This window comes from Bos mutus, chromosome 22 (genome assembly GCF_027580195.1).
Source record: "Bos mutus isolate GX-2022 chromosome 22, NWIPB_WYAK_1.1, whole genome shotgun sequence".
Taxonomy (NCBI): domain Eukaryota; kingdom Metazoa; phylum Chordata; class Mammalia; order Artiodactyla; family Bovidae; genus Bos; species Bos mutus.
Genome location: NC_091638.1, coordinates 70,278,649 through 70,294,026, shown reverse-complemented (window position 1 = coordinate 70,294,026; position 15,378 = coordinate 70,278,649). Strand labels below are relative to the sequence as shown.

Genomic DNA, 15,378 nt, shown 5'->3' with positions numbered 1-15,378 from the left:
ACTGATTACTGGCTAGATTTGTCTCTCTCCTTTTGATTCCCCCTCTTCTCCTCCTGGTCACCTTTATCTCCTTCTTCCCTCTTCTTGTCTCTATGTAAATCCATGAATCTCTCTGAGTGTTCCAGACTGTGGAGAGCACATAGGGAATTGATTAATGGCTAGATTGCTTTCACTCCTTTTGATTCCCCCTCTTCTCCTCCTGGTCACCTCTATCTCCCTCCTCCCTCTTTTCTTCTCCATGTAACTCTGTGAACCTCTTTGGGTGTCCCTCACTGTGGAGAATCTTTTCACCATTAACCTAGATGTTTTATCATCAGTGCTGTATAGATGGAGAAGTCTTGAGGCTACTGTAAGAATAAGACTGAAAGCCAGAGGCAGGAGGCTTAAATCCAAAAGTTGAGAACACCAGAAAATGCCTGACTCCAGGGGACATTAATCTACAAGAGCTCATCCCAAAGCCTCCATATCTACACTGAAACCAAGCTCCACCCAAGAACCAACAAGTTTCAGAGCAAGACATACCAAGCTAATTCTCCAACAATGCAGGAACATAACCTTGAGCATTAAAATACAGGTGGCCAAAAGTCACACCAAACCCATAGACACCTCAAAACTCGCTACTGGACACTTCATTGCACTTCAGAGAGAAGAGATCCAGCTCCACCCACCAGAACACAGATGCAAGCTTCCCTAACCAGGAAACCTTGACAAGCCACTTGTCCAACCCCACCCACAGGGAGGAACCTCCACAATAAAGAGGAACCACAAACTTCCAGCATACAGAAGACCACCCCAAACACAGAAATCTAAACAAAATGAAAAAACCAGAGAAATATTCAGCAGGTAAAGGAACATGATAAATGCCCACCAAATCAAACAAAACAGAAGGAGATAGGGAGTCTACCTGAAAAAGAATTCAAAATAATGATAGTAAAAATGATCCAAAATCTTGAAAACAAAATGGAGTTACAGATAAATAGACTGGAGACAAGGATTGAGAAGATGCAAGAAATGTTTAACAAGGACATAGAAGAAATAAAAAAGAGTCAATCTGAAATGAATAATGGAATATTTGAGGTCAAAAGCACTCTGGAGGGAACCAACAGTAGAATAACTGAGGCAGAAGATAGGATAAGTGAGGTGGAAGATAGAATGGTGGAAATAAATGAAACAGAGAGGAAAAAAGAATTAAAAGAAATGAGGACAACCTCAGAGACCTCTGGGACATTGTTAAATGCCCCAACATTCGAATCATAGGGGTCCCAGCAGAAGAAGACATAAAGAAAGGCCATGAGAAAATACTTGAGGAGATAATAGTTGAAAACTTCCCTAAAATGGGGAAGGAAATAGTCACCCAAGTCCAAGAAACCCAGAGAGTCCCAAACAGGATAAACCCAAGGCAAAACACCCCAAGACACATATTAATTAATTAACGAAGATCAAACACAAAGAACAAATATTAAAAGCATCAAGGGAAAAGCAACAAATAACACAGAAGGGGATTCCTATAAGGATAACAGCTAATCTTTCAATAGAAACTCTTCAGGCCAGAAGGGAATGGCAGGACATACCTAAAGTGATGAAAGAGAAATACTTACAACCCAGACTACTATACCCAGCAAGGATCTCATTCAAATATGAAGAAATCAAAAGCTTTACAGACAAGCAAAAGCTCAGAGAATTCAGCACCACCAAACAAGGTGCTAAATGATCTTCACCAAATGCTAAAGGATCTTCTCTAGACAGGAAACAGGAAAAGGTGTATAAACTTGAACCCAAAACAACAAAGTAAATGGCAATGGGATCATACTTATCAATAATTACCTTAAATGTAAAGGGGTTGAATGCCCCAACCAAAGACAAAGACTGGCTGAATGGATACAAAAAGAAGACCCCTATATATGCTGTCTACAAGAGACCCACCTCAAAACAAGGGATACTACAGACTGAAAGTGAAGGGCTGGAAACAGATTCATGCAAATGGAAACCAAAAGAAAGCAGGAGTAGCAATACTCATATCCCATAAAATAGACTTTGAAATAAAGGCTGTGAAAAGAGACAAAGAAGGGCACTACATAATGATCAAAGGAACAATCCAAGAAGAAGATATAACATTTATAAATATATATTCACCCAACATAGGAGCACTGCAATATGTAAGGCAAATGCTAACAAGTATGAAAGGGGAAATTAACAGTAAGACAATAATAGTGGGAGACTTTTAATACCCCACTCACACCTATGGATAGATCAACTAAACAGAAAATTAGCAAGGAAACACAAATTTTAAATGATACAATGGACCAGTTAGACCTAACTGATATCTATAGGACATTTCACCCCAAAAAAATGAATTTTACCTTTTTCTCAAGTGCACATGGAAGCTTTTCCAGTATAGATCACATCCTGGGCCATAAATATAGCCTTGGTAAATTCAAAAAAACTTGAAATAATTCCAAGCATCTTTTCTGATCACAAGGTGGTAAGATTAGATGTCAACTATAGAGTGAAAAGGCAATGGCACCCCACTCCAGCACTCTTGCCTGGAAAATCACGTGGACGGAGGAGCCTGGTAGGCTGCAGTCCATGGGGTCGCTAAGAGTTGGACATGGCTGAGGGACTTCACTTTCACTTTTCACTTTCATACACTGGAGAAGGAAATGACAACCCACTCCAGTGTTCTTGCCTGGAGAATCCCAGGGATGGGGGAGCCTGGTGAGCTGCCATCTGTGGGGTTGCACACAGTCGGAAACGACTGAAGCGAGTTAGCAGCAGCAGCATAGGGGGAAAAACTATTAAAAATACAAACATATGGAGGCTAAACAACATGCTTCTGAATAACCAACAAATCATAGAAAAAATCAAAATCTGCATAGAACCGAATGAAAATGAAAGCACAACAACCCCAAACCTACGGGATTCAGTAAAAGCCGTGCTAAGGGGACAATGCATAGCAATACAAGCTTACCTCAAGAGACAAGAGAAAGATCAAAGAAATAACCTAACTCTACACCTAAAGCAACTAGAAAAGAAGAAATGAAGAACCCCAGGGTTAGTAGAAGGAAAGAAACCATAAAAATTAGGGCAGAAATTGGAAGAAATGGACAAATTCTTAGAAAAGTACAACTTTCCAAAACTCGACCAGGAAGAAATAGAAAATCTTAACAGACTCATCACAAGCACGGAAATTGAAACTGTAATCAAAAATCTTCCAGCAAACAAAAGCCCCGGTCCAGACGGCTTCACAGCTGAATTCTACCAAAAATTTAGAGAAGAGCTAACACCTATCCTGCTCAAACTCTTCCAGAAAATTGCAGAGGAAGGTAAACTTCCAAACTCATTCTATGAGGCCACCATCACCCTAATATCAAAACCTGACAAAGATCCCACAAAAAAAGAAAACTACAGGCCAATATCACTGATGAACATAGATGCAAAAATTCTTAGCAAAATTCTAGCAATCAGAATCCAACAACACATTAAAAAGATCATACACCATGACCAAGTGGGCTTTATCCCAGGGATGCAAGGATTCTTCAATATCCGCAAATCTATCAATGTAATACACCACATTAACAAATTGAAAAATAAAAGCCATATGATTATCTCAATAGATGCAGAGAAAGCCTTTGACAAAATTCAACATCCATTTATGATAAAAACTCTCCAGAAAGCAGGAATAGAAGGAACATACCTCAACATAATAAAAGCTATATATGACAAACCCACAGCAAACATTATCCTCAATGGTGAAAAATTGAAAGCATTTCCTCTAAAGTCAGGAACAAGACAAGGGTGCCACTTTCACCACTACTATTCAACATAGTTTTGGAAGTTTTGGCCACAGCAATCAGAGCAGAAAAAGAAGTCAAAGGAATCCAAATTGGAAAAGAAGAAGTAAAACTCTCACTATTTGCAGATGACATGATCCTCTACATAGAAAACCCTAAAGACTCCACCAGAAAATTATTAGAAATAATCAATGACTATAGTAAAGTTGCAGGATATAAAATCAACACACAGAAATCCCTTGCATTCCTATACACTAATAATGAGAAAACTGAAAGAGAAATTAAGGAAACAATTCCATTCACCATTGCAACGAAAAGAATAAAATACTTAGGAATATATCTACCTAAAGAAACTAAAGACCTATATATAGAAAACAATAAAACACTGGCGAAAGAAATCAAAGAGGACGCTAATAGATGGAGAAATATACCATGTTCATGGATTGGAAGAATCAATATAGTGAAAATGAGTATACTACCCAAAGAAATTTATAGATTCAATGCAATCCCTATCAAGCTACCAACAGTATTCTTCACAGAGCTAGAACAAATAATTTCACAATTTGTATGGAAATACAAAAAACCTCGAATAGCCAAAGTGATCTTGAGAAAGAAGAATGGAACTGGAGGAATCAATCTACCTGACTTCAGGCTCTACTACAAAGTCACAGTTATCAAGACAATATGGTACTGGCACAAAGACAGAAATATAGATCAATGGAACAAAATAGAAAGCCCAGAGATAAATCCACGCACATATGGACACCTTATCTTTGACAAAGGAGGTAAGAATATACAATGGATTAAAAACAATCTCTTTAACAAGTGGTGCTGGGAAATCTGGTCAACCACTTGTAAAAGTGCCAGGGTCCAGCCCCGGCTGATCCAGGGTATTCGAAGGAGAGACGGCATAGGTGACCTATTTATTTAAATATTTATCAAAGATATAAAGAGTAATAGAATAAGGATAGCTCAGTGAGGAAATTCAGTGCAGAAAAGAGGCTGAAATAAGGATAGCTCATTGAGGAAATTCCATGGAGAAAAGAGGCTGAATAATTCAGCCAGAAGGTAAGAGAAAGAACGACATGGTGAGACCAAATTTCGGTGAACAAGGCCCGCACTTTATTTTCCAGAGTAGTTTTTATACCTTAAGTTATGCATAGAGGATAATGGGGGAAGGGGTAGAGTCATGCAGCAAGCCAGGCTTTCTTCCTGCAAACTTATCATATGCAAAAGCTTAGGTGATTTGCATCATCTTCTGGCCCGGAGGCCTGTTAACATTTTAAGACCCTTTCTTCAGAAAACTTATTTTTCTCTAAAGGTGATTGGTCAGGAGCCACCCTCCAAAAGCATTAGATAAAGTTGCATTCCTACAGAGCAAAGGTGTGGTGGGCTATAACAAGAAAAAGAATTAACTCAAGGATCCCAGGTTACAAACATTAAAGCTACTATTTACACTAATTATATTAATTAATACACTGCCAGGGACACAGCAGGTAAGGGATATGGAAACTTAGCAGCAAACATTGGCCCAACAAGTGAAAATCCCTTCACCAATACAATTTCTAATTAATCTTTTAACTACTCAAAGGAATCTGTGTTTAGACAGTTTAGAACATCTCCTGCCTCTCACAGTTGGGAGGCTCTGAACAATCATATGCAGCTGGAAAAACCTATTCAGGCAGGCTAGAGGATTTCCAAAGGAGTTTGTAGGTTAAACACTGTCACACCCAGGAATTATTAACTGGAGCTGTAAGCTAACTCTTTTTCAGAGAGAGGTAGTGGGGGACAGCCCCCCGTAAAGTCAGAGGTGCAGGTGAAAGCACAAAGCAGAAAGTAGGAAGACTCTGGTTTTGGGGGTAGATGGGGGACTCCTGAGGCTCGATCCCGCCTTTGCGTATGCCAAGCCTCCTTCCTCATGACCTTTGTCATGGGTGGAGTTCCTCACGCTGGCTCCTGGCAGTGATAGAATTCCAGTTGAGCTATTCCAGATCCTGAAAGGTGATGCTGTGGAAAGTGCTGCACTCAATATGCAATATGCAATATGCACTCAATATGCAATATGCCGGCTCCCGGCATCAAAGAATGAAACTAGAATACTTTCTAACACCATACACAAAAATAAACTCAAAATGGATTAAAGATCTAAACGTAAGACCAGAACTTATAAAACTCCTAGAGGAGAACATAGGCAAAACACTCTCCGACATACATCACAGCAGGATCCTCTATGACCCACCTCCCAGAATATTGGAAATAAAAGCAAAAATAAACAAATGGGACCTAATTAACCTTAAAAGCTTCTGCACATCAAAGGAAACTATTAGCAAGGTGAAAAGACAGCCTTCAGAGTGGGAGAAAATAATAGCAAATGAAGCAACTGATAAACAACTAATCTCAAAAATATACAAGCAACATCTACAGCTCAACTCCAGAAAAATAAATGACCCAATCAAAAAATGGGCCAAAGAACTAAATAGACATTTCTCTAAAGAAGACATACAGAGGGCTAACAAACACATGAAAAGATGCTCAACATCACTCATTATCAGAGAAATGCAAATCAAAACCACTATGAGGTACCATTTCACACCAGTCAGAATGGCTGCGATCCAAAAGTCTACAAGCAATAAATGCTGGAGAGGGCGTGGAGAAAAGGGAACCCTCTTACACTGTTGGTGGGAATGCAAACTAGTACAGCCACTATGGAGAACAGTGTGGAGATTCCTTAAAAAACTGGAAATAGAACTGCCTTATGATCCAGCAATCCCACTGCTGGACATATACACTGAGGAAACCAGAAGGGAAAGAGACACGTGTACCCCAATGTTCATCGCAGCACTGTTTATAATAGCCAGGACATGGAAGCAACCTAGATGTCCATCAGCAGATGAATGGATAAGAAAGCTGTGGTACATGTACACAATGGAGTATTACTCAGCCATTAAAAAGAAAACATTTGAATCAGTTCTAATGAGGTGGATGAAACTGGAGCCTATTATACAGAGTGAAGTAAGCCAGAAGGAAAAACACCAATACAGTATAATAACGCATATATATGGAATTTAGAAAGATGGTAACAATAACCCTGTGTACGAGACAGCACAAGAGACACCGATGTATAGAACAGTCTTATGGACTCTATGGGAGAGGGAGAGGGTGGGAAGATTTGGGAGAATGGCATTGGAACATGTAAAATAGGATGTATGAAATGAGATGCCAGTCCAGGTTCGATGCACAATACTGGATGCTTGGGGCTAGTGCACTGGGACGACCCAGAGGGATGGTATGGGGAGGGAGGAGGGAGGAGGGTTCAGGAGGGGGAACACATGTATACCTGTGGCGGATTCATTTTGATATTTGGCAACACTAATACAATTATGTAAAGTTTAAAAATAAAATAAAATTTAAAAAAATAAAAAAATATTCAATTACAGGATAATTGCTTTACATTGTTCTGTTGATTTCTGCCATACAACAGCACAAATCACGTGTGTTGATATATATATAGACTTCCCTGGTGGCTCAGTGGTAAAGAATCTGCCTGTAATGCAGGAGACATAAGAGATGCAGGTTCAATCTCCAGGTCGGGAAGATCCCCTGGAGAAGGGCATGGCAACCCACTCCAGTGTTGTTGCCTGGAGAATCCCATGGAGACGGGAGACTGCTGGTCCATAGGATCTCAAAGAATCAGAAACGACTGAAGCAACTATATATATATATATATAATATATATCAGCAGCAGCAGTGTACATATGTCAATGCTACTTTCTCAATCTGTCCTACCCTCTTCTTCCCCCACTGTGTCCACAGATGAATGGATAAAGAAAATGTTATACATATATATATATATAATGGACTATTACTACTACTACTAAGTCACTTCAGTCGTGTCCGACTCTGTGCAACCCCATAGACGGCAGCCCACCAGGCTCCCCCATCCCTGGGATTGTCCAGGCAAGAACACTGGAGTGGGTTGCCATTTCCTTCTCCAATGCATGAAAGTGAAAAGTGAAAGTGAAGTTGCTCAGTTGTATCCGACTCTTATCGACCCCATGGACTGCAGCCTACCAGGCTCCACCATCCATGGGATTTTCCAGGCAAGACTACTGGAGTGGGGTGCCATTGCCTTCTCCAAATGGACTATTAGTCAGCCATAAAAAGGAATGAATTTGAGTCAGTTTTAGTGAGGTGGATGAACCTAGTGCCTGTTATACAGAGTGAAGTAAGTCAGAAAGAGAAAAGCAAATATTATATGTTAATGCATACATATGGAATCCCTTAGATTTTTAATTTACCTCTTGCCTTCCTAAAGGTGTCATTGGTCAGAGGTCTGAAAATCTCAAGTGAGAGCAGCAAGTTTCAAAACTGCTTTCTTGGGTCTGTATGGTTAGCAAAGCCTTTCTCCAGCATGAGTTTTAATCCCATGGATTTTGCTGGATTACAAAAAGGTGATGGTTAGAAGGCCAGTTTGTATTTATGCAGCAAGTGCATCCCAAATTATTTTTATTTTTGTTTTATAATGTTTATTTTTGCTAATTGGTTGATTGGCTGTGTCTGTTTTTTTTTTTTTTTTTCAGCAGAAAATTCTCGAGAAACAAATGAAAAAGATTCCTACCTGACAAACTTTTAAGACTTCATATCACTGATGAGACAGAGAAAAATATAAGGAAAAAACCCTTTCTATCTACAAAGTAGCAAGAAAATACACTAATACACTAAGGAAATACTAATTTCATTTACAACTCAATGTATAATATATGGGAACAGGCAATTCTACTAACAATTCAATATTTGGGGGGAGGTAGCTGAAAAGCTAACTTATCAATAAATTATTAATATTAATGGACAAGATAATTCAGAAACAGAAATACTGTGTAATTAGGATGTGGCTGGTTTATATATGGATCAGCACATAATGAACTCTAAATTTACCAAAATCAGAACAGAGTAGCATAGGTAACCAGTACCAACAGAAATACAGAAGTAGATACCAATACATCTGTAAACTTAGTACATGCTAGTTTCGACAACAAAAGTCATTGGCAAAGAGAAAGATTAAGTGCTCCTTGGAAATTCACTCATTGAAATTATAATGATGGGGACCTTTAAAGAGCAGATTTTTAAGTGCTTACTACTTTTTCTTTGCAATTTTCTCCCTTTTTTAAACAATAAACATATGTAAAATATTATGAAGTTATCAAAATCGTGGGGAAAATAACAGGATAAACAGAATTCAAAATGTATATACATTTAATAAAATCACTACAAATTAAATTTATATTTCAAATGCTCTGGTTAATTAGTATATGAAAGTTGTTCAAATTTAATAGTAGTTTAAGTCAAATCCAGTGTGAAATATTTGCTTGCATTTTTAAAACAGCAGGTTCAGGCCGGGGCGATCAGCCCTCAGGAAAGTGGATGGGTCTGAGACTGCCCCGTGTGATCCCGTGGGCCCGCGTGTCCCCGCGCTGAGCTGTCATCACCGCCACGCACCTGAGCCCGCGCCCTCACCCCTCCAGCCCTTGCCGCGAGAAGACGCGCTGGGGCTGGCGACCCGGGGGGAACCGTACCCGCGTCCCTCTGCTGCCGCCATGCAGACGCGGCCCCCCAGGGACTCGGGCGGATGCGGCGCCCTCAGAGCCTTTTGTGTGTCCAGCTGGTGGCGCGTTGGTTTGGAAGATGACACCCAACGGAGACAGACTTCTTCTCATTGTTCATTTGTTCAGTCGTGTCCGTCTCTCTGCCATCTTATTGACTGCAGCATGCCAGGCTTCCCTGTTTTCCCGGAGCTTGCTCAAACTCATGTCCATTGTGTTCATGATGCCATCTGACCGTCTCATCCTGTGTCAACCACTTCTCCTCCTGCTAGTGGCTGGAAAAGTATGGCATAAGTCGGATGTCTGTGTCTGCTTCCCCTAGGTCAAGAAATTATCTCCTTAAAAGGCAACATACTATGCATGCTATGAATTGTATCTGCTTGGTCAGTGATAAAGGAAGTAGGAATAGCAACACAGCAGCTGGATGCATGGTTGGGCAAGCACCACCACCAACTCCTCTCCACCCACCGACCAGGTTCAAACTCCTTAGAAGGGTTTCCTCTTTCTCCTCCCCCTCCCCCTCCGTTGACTGGAGGGCCTCTGGTCCCTCTCCCCACCCCAGAACTACCCTCAACCTCTCACCTGAACAGCTACAGCCACCTTGGTAAGAAAAAGTGAATGAGAAGCTTCTTTTTTTAAATTGGAAAACCATTCCAGAGGACCAGGTTCATAGCAAAACCAACATCTGGACCTTGGCACCAGGCAACAGCATCAGTACCAAATCGACACAGGGACCACCCAGAAGCTGTTTGGGCAGCAAGAAAATACCACCAAGTCTTCCTCTTCTAGGAGAGGAAGGCTTTAAAATTGTCCTCCAGGAAGGCCAGAGAAGAGATTACTATCTTGGATGCAAAACAGAGCATGAACATTGGGATATTTCTTAAGTTATTTAAGAATTCTCCTTGGTCCATTGAAGAAGACATTCACCAAGGAAAGAGCGAGCATGATGGACCAGAGGCATTGTGAGAATTTCTTAAGCTTTTGCCAGAGTCAGAAGATATGAAGAAATTAAAAGCATTAAGTGGAGACATGGCCAAGCTGTCCTGGGAAGATCCCTTAATTCAGATGCCAAACTACTCACTGCGGATTGAAGTCATGGTGCTAAATTAGAATTTTTGCCTTCTTCTTGTCTATACACAGACATGATGCTTCTCAAAACTGCTACAAAAGAGCTGATGTGTGTGAGGAACTACATTTGATATTATTAATATACTTGGTGCTGCAAGAAGGGAATGTCATGATTGCAGAGGGGGCATGCTAGCAATGCAGTGTGATTTAAACTGTCTTCTTTGCTCAACTTGGCAGACAATGCAAATAAACCTATGGTGAATCTCCTGCGTTGTTGCACGGGAAGCCCAAAAGGAAGATGCCGTGCTTCTGAACTTTTCTGAAAAGTTTCATCGTGTTCTCAAGGATGCTAGATTATCTCTGGAAAATACGAAGGCAGGGTACACTCTCTCTTTTTTAAAAATACAATTTTATTTATTTATGGCTGTGCTGGGTCTTCCTTGCTGCACGCAGGGTTTCTCTACTTGCAGGAAGAAGGGGCTACTCTCTAGCTTTTCAATCCCGTGGCTTCTCTTGCTGCGGATCTCTGGGGTCTAGGGCGCTGGGGCTTCGGGAATTGCAGCAAGTGGGCTCAGTAGTTGTGACCCACGGGCTTAGCTGCTTCCTGGCTTTTGGGATCAAGACGAGATCTCTAAAGAACATCCAGCGGGGTGGTGGGTGGGTGTCAGTGGACGAAGATTTTCTTCTTTCAATGTGCCCTGGAAAAGCTGGGGCGCTGGAAGCAAGGGCTCGAAGACAAGCCGCAATGCCTTCACGGACTTCTTTTGTGAAGACAAAGACACCGCGCAACTGGACAAATGCCTCCAGATAGTCAGTGACTTTGTGTCAGATTCAACGAAGCGGTGAAGGACAACCGAGACCACGAGGCGCAGGAGCTGAAGTAGCGGCTGGGGAGCTGGGGATCCGGCTGGAGCAGCAGAGAATGACTCTGGGCTGTTGACCGAGAGGAGCGCGAAGGACCCGCCCGCTTTCCTCCACCCCACCACCCCGCGCCCATTAGCCCTTCCTACCAGACCCTCAACGCCCGCCGCTCCAGCCTCTCCCTGGGCGCCTCGGACCCTGAGCTTCTAATTTTCGCGGAGAGAGCTGCCCTGGCAGCCCCGAGGAGGAGCTCAAGTTCAACAGCTCGGCCGGGAGCTACCCCCAGCGGGACCCGCCCAGCGGAGCCTGGAGAGCCTAGGGACCAGGACCCCAGCCCAGCGTTCAGACCTCTGGCCTCGGAGAGCCAGGAGGAAGCCCCCGAACCTGCCTTGGCTTGGCCGAACCGGCCAGAGGACCCTCCTCCGTCTTACCCGGGGTTCAGCGCAGTGGGCTCGAGTAGCGAGCCGGGGTCTGGGTCCCGAGCGGTACCCCCTACTCTCGCCGTCTGCTCTAAGGATTAGGGGGCATGAGCTGGTGACCGGACTGGCTCACTTCTACCGCCAGGCCCCCACGGCCCCGGAAGAGCCGGGCCCCTGACGGTGAATGACTTCAGCCCTGTAGAGCTGGCGTCTGTAGGGGGATGAGAGACTTAGTCTCCGAGCGCCTGAAAAGACAGCCTGACGCCCGTGCGGGCAGAGGTGCCCAGGGCGGGGCCGGGGGAATGGCGGGGCGGCCCCGAGGAGCCCAGGAGCGAGGGTCTGATATTTGAGGGCAGCAGTGACCCTGAGAACCAAGATCCTGGCTCTCGGTTCTAAGTCTCAGACACCACTGACTGCTCGCTGCCCCTGGACTGAGAGGAGGGAACCGACTCCAGACCCGAAGCGGGGGACCCGCAGGATCAGGGCGATGGGGGAGGGCTCCGTGTCCTCCGGAGCCAGGGAGACCGGAGGCAGCCAGGTCTCCTCTAACCACACCTGCATCCCACCTGGGGAGGCTCCCACTGCAGCCGAGAGCCCGGCTGGCTGCCACGGGGACCTGCCCAAGGACAGGCCGGCCAGAGGGAAGGAGGTGATGGTCCCCCGAAGAGGAACTCCCTCAAAGAGGCGTCGGCGTCTGCTGCGGCCTCCGCGGTCACTGTTGCACAGAGGGTCGCGGGGCCCGGGCTGGCGCTGATGTGCTGCGAGAGCGAGAGCGGGTGCGCTCCCCTCCACAACCTCCTCCCCCTGCTCTTCCCGCTGCAGAGGGCTCCCTTCGCAAGGGCTGGCGGCTGGGACCCGCCCGCGACCCTGTTGAGCCGCAGCTGGTGAGGGGGCCTCCGACAAACTTCCGAGGAGGCCCTGGACAGCGGCCTGGCGGGGAGGGAGCCCCGCGCGCCACCCAGGACACCTTCAGGAAGCTCGGCTCCAAACTCCGCGCCCCCTGCCCCCTTCCCCTGCCGGCAACGTCAGGCGGCAGAAGTGCGGGGTGAGGGGTGAGGAGTCGGGGGGCAGGGTGAGGGGGGCGTTCTCGGGCCGGCCGTGTCCTCAGGTTCGCTCGCAACACCAGAGGACCAATTCTCACCACTGTGGGCAGAGCCCCCGGCCTCAGCCAAACCGTGTCTCAGCGGCAGCTGAGGGTGAAGGGTGGCCCAGAGACTCCACTCCCCAAGGAAAGTGGCGTCTGCGTTCCCCAGTAGGGGCTGGAGTCGGCCTGGGGCCCCGGTGCTGCACAGAGATCCCGGGAAAGGACCGATAGACCGATAGAGATAGACCGAGGAAAAGGCCTCCCTTCCGTTGAAGGACGCCAGTCCAGCGGACCTGGGGAAGGGGCTCCATCCCTTACGGAAGCAAAGAGCATCCGCCCTCCGCTCTGGCCTCCAGGACAGACTTCTGAGAATGGCCGACCCGCCCCTCCTTCCCGCTCATGGCTGTTCCACTTAAAGTCATCCTCTGGGGCCACCCGCAGATGCTCCTGTCACAGAAGGTGACAGTCTCTGGAAGAATGCTGGAGCTTCTGGAATTTACACGTGCTGCATTTTGATGGAAGGTCATCAGAGAGGTTTCAGTGAGCACATCTTTCCCCTTCTGTGTTTTCTCATTTGTTGTTGCTGTTCAGTTGCTAAGTTGTGTTCAGCTCTTTTCTACCCCATGGACTACATGCAGTACACCAGGCTTCCCTGTCCTTCACTATCTCCCGCAGTTTGCTCAGACTTATGTCCATTGAGTCGGTGATGTCATCCAGCCATCTCATCCCCTGTCTCCCCCTCTTCTTCCTGCCCTCAATATTTCCCAGGATCAAGGTCTTTTCCAATGAGCTGACTCTTTACATCAGGTGGCCAAAGTATTGAAGCCTTTTCTCCTTTGAGTATCTTATAAAACTAAGTGAACGCTGCTATGACTTGTGTTCGCTCTAGTTACAGGAAAGAATTAACTCTTCAGTCTCCCAGTCTTTCTCCTGGAGCCTGGAGAAAGTCCTTCTTTTGTCTGTCTGTCTGTCTCTCAATACTTTTTAATGTTGATATCTCTTTTCCAGGTGGCTCAGTGGCAAAAAATCTGCCTGTCAATGCAGGAGACGGGATTGATCTCTGGGTCGGGAAGAACTCTTGAAGAAAGAAATGGCAATCCACTGCAGTATTCTTGCCTGGAAAATTCCATGGACAGAGGAGCCTGGTGGGCTACATGGGGTTGCAAAATGTTGGACATGACTGAGCGCACACACACACACACACACACACACACACACCCCTGTTCTTTGGTACTGTAGTTTTAAATTCTGAATAAAACCAGATCAACTTTTTAAGGGCCATTGGGCCACTGGGTTTTTAAAAACAGACCTCCCAAAATGAAATTGCTTTCGGTTCAGTTCAGTTCAGTCACTCAGTCGTGTCCGATTTTTGCAACCCCATGAATCGCAGCATGCCAGGCCTCCCTGTCCATCACCAACTCCTGGAGTTTACTCAAACTCATGTCCATCGAGTCAGTGATGCCATCCAGCCATCTCATCCTCTGTCATCCCCTTCTCCTCCTGCCCCCAATCCCTCCCACATGAGGTGGCCAAAGTACTGGAGTTTCAGCTTCAGCATCAGTCCTTCCAATGAACACCCAGGACTGATCTCCTTTAGAATGGACTGGTTGGATCTCCTTGCAGTCCAAGGGACTCTCAAGAGTCTTCTCCAACACCACAGTTCAAAAACATCAATTCTTTGGTGCTCAACCTTCTTCACAGTCCAACTCTCACATCCATACATGACCCTTGGAAAAACCATAGCCTTGACTATATGGACCTTTGTTGGCAAAGTAATGTCTCTGCTTTTGAATATGCTATCTAGGTTGGTGATAACTTTCCTTCCAAGGAGTAAGCGTCTTTTAATTTCATGGCTGCAGTCACCATCTTCAGTGATTTTGGAGCCCCCCAAAATAAAGTCTGACACTGTTTCCATTGTCTCCCCATCTATTTCCCATGAAGTGATGGGACCAGATGCCATGATCTTAGTTTTCTGAATGTTGAGCTTTAAGCCAACTTTTTAAAAATATAAATTTATTTATTTTAATTGGAGGTTAATTACTTTATAGTATTGTATTGTTTTTGCCATACATCAACATGAATCCTCCACAGGTATACACATGTTCCCCATCCTGAACCCCTCTCCTTCCTCCCTCCCCATACCATCCCTCTGGGTCGTCTCAGTGCACCAGCCCCAAGCATCCAGTATCATGAATTGAACCTGGACTGGTGATTCTTTTCTTATATGATATTATACATGTTTCAATGCCATTCTCCCAAATCATCCCACCCTCGCCCTCTCCCACAGAGTCCAAAAGACTGTTCTATACATCTGTGTCTCTTTTGCTGTCTCCCATACAGGGTTATTGTTACCATCTTTCTAAATTCCATATATATGCATTAGTATACTGTATTGGTGTTTTTCTTTCTGGCTTACTTCACTCTGTATAATAGGCTCCAGTTTCATCCACCTCATTAGAACTGATTCAAATGGATTCTTATAATGGCTGAGTAATACTCCATTGTGTATATGTACCACAGCTTTCTTATCCTTCATCTGCTGATGGACATCTAGG

General features: G+C 44.6%; 1 pseudogene; it reads left to right on the top strand.

Annotated features, from left to right (window-relative positions):
- The first annotated feature begins 9,747 nt into the window (after nt 1–9,747).
- On the top strand, nt 9,748–11,841 carry LOC102281417 (FH2 domain-containing protein 1 pseudogene; annotated as a pseudogene).
- Nucleotides 11,842–15,378: the final 3,537 nt, after the last annotated feature.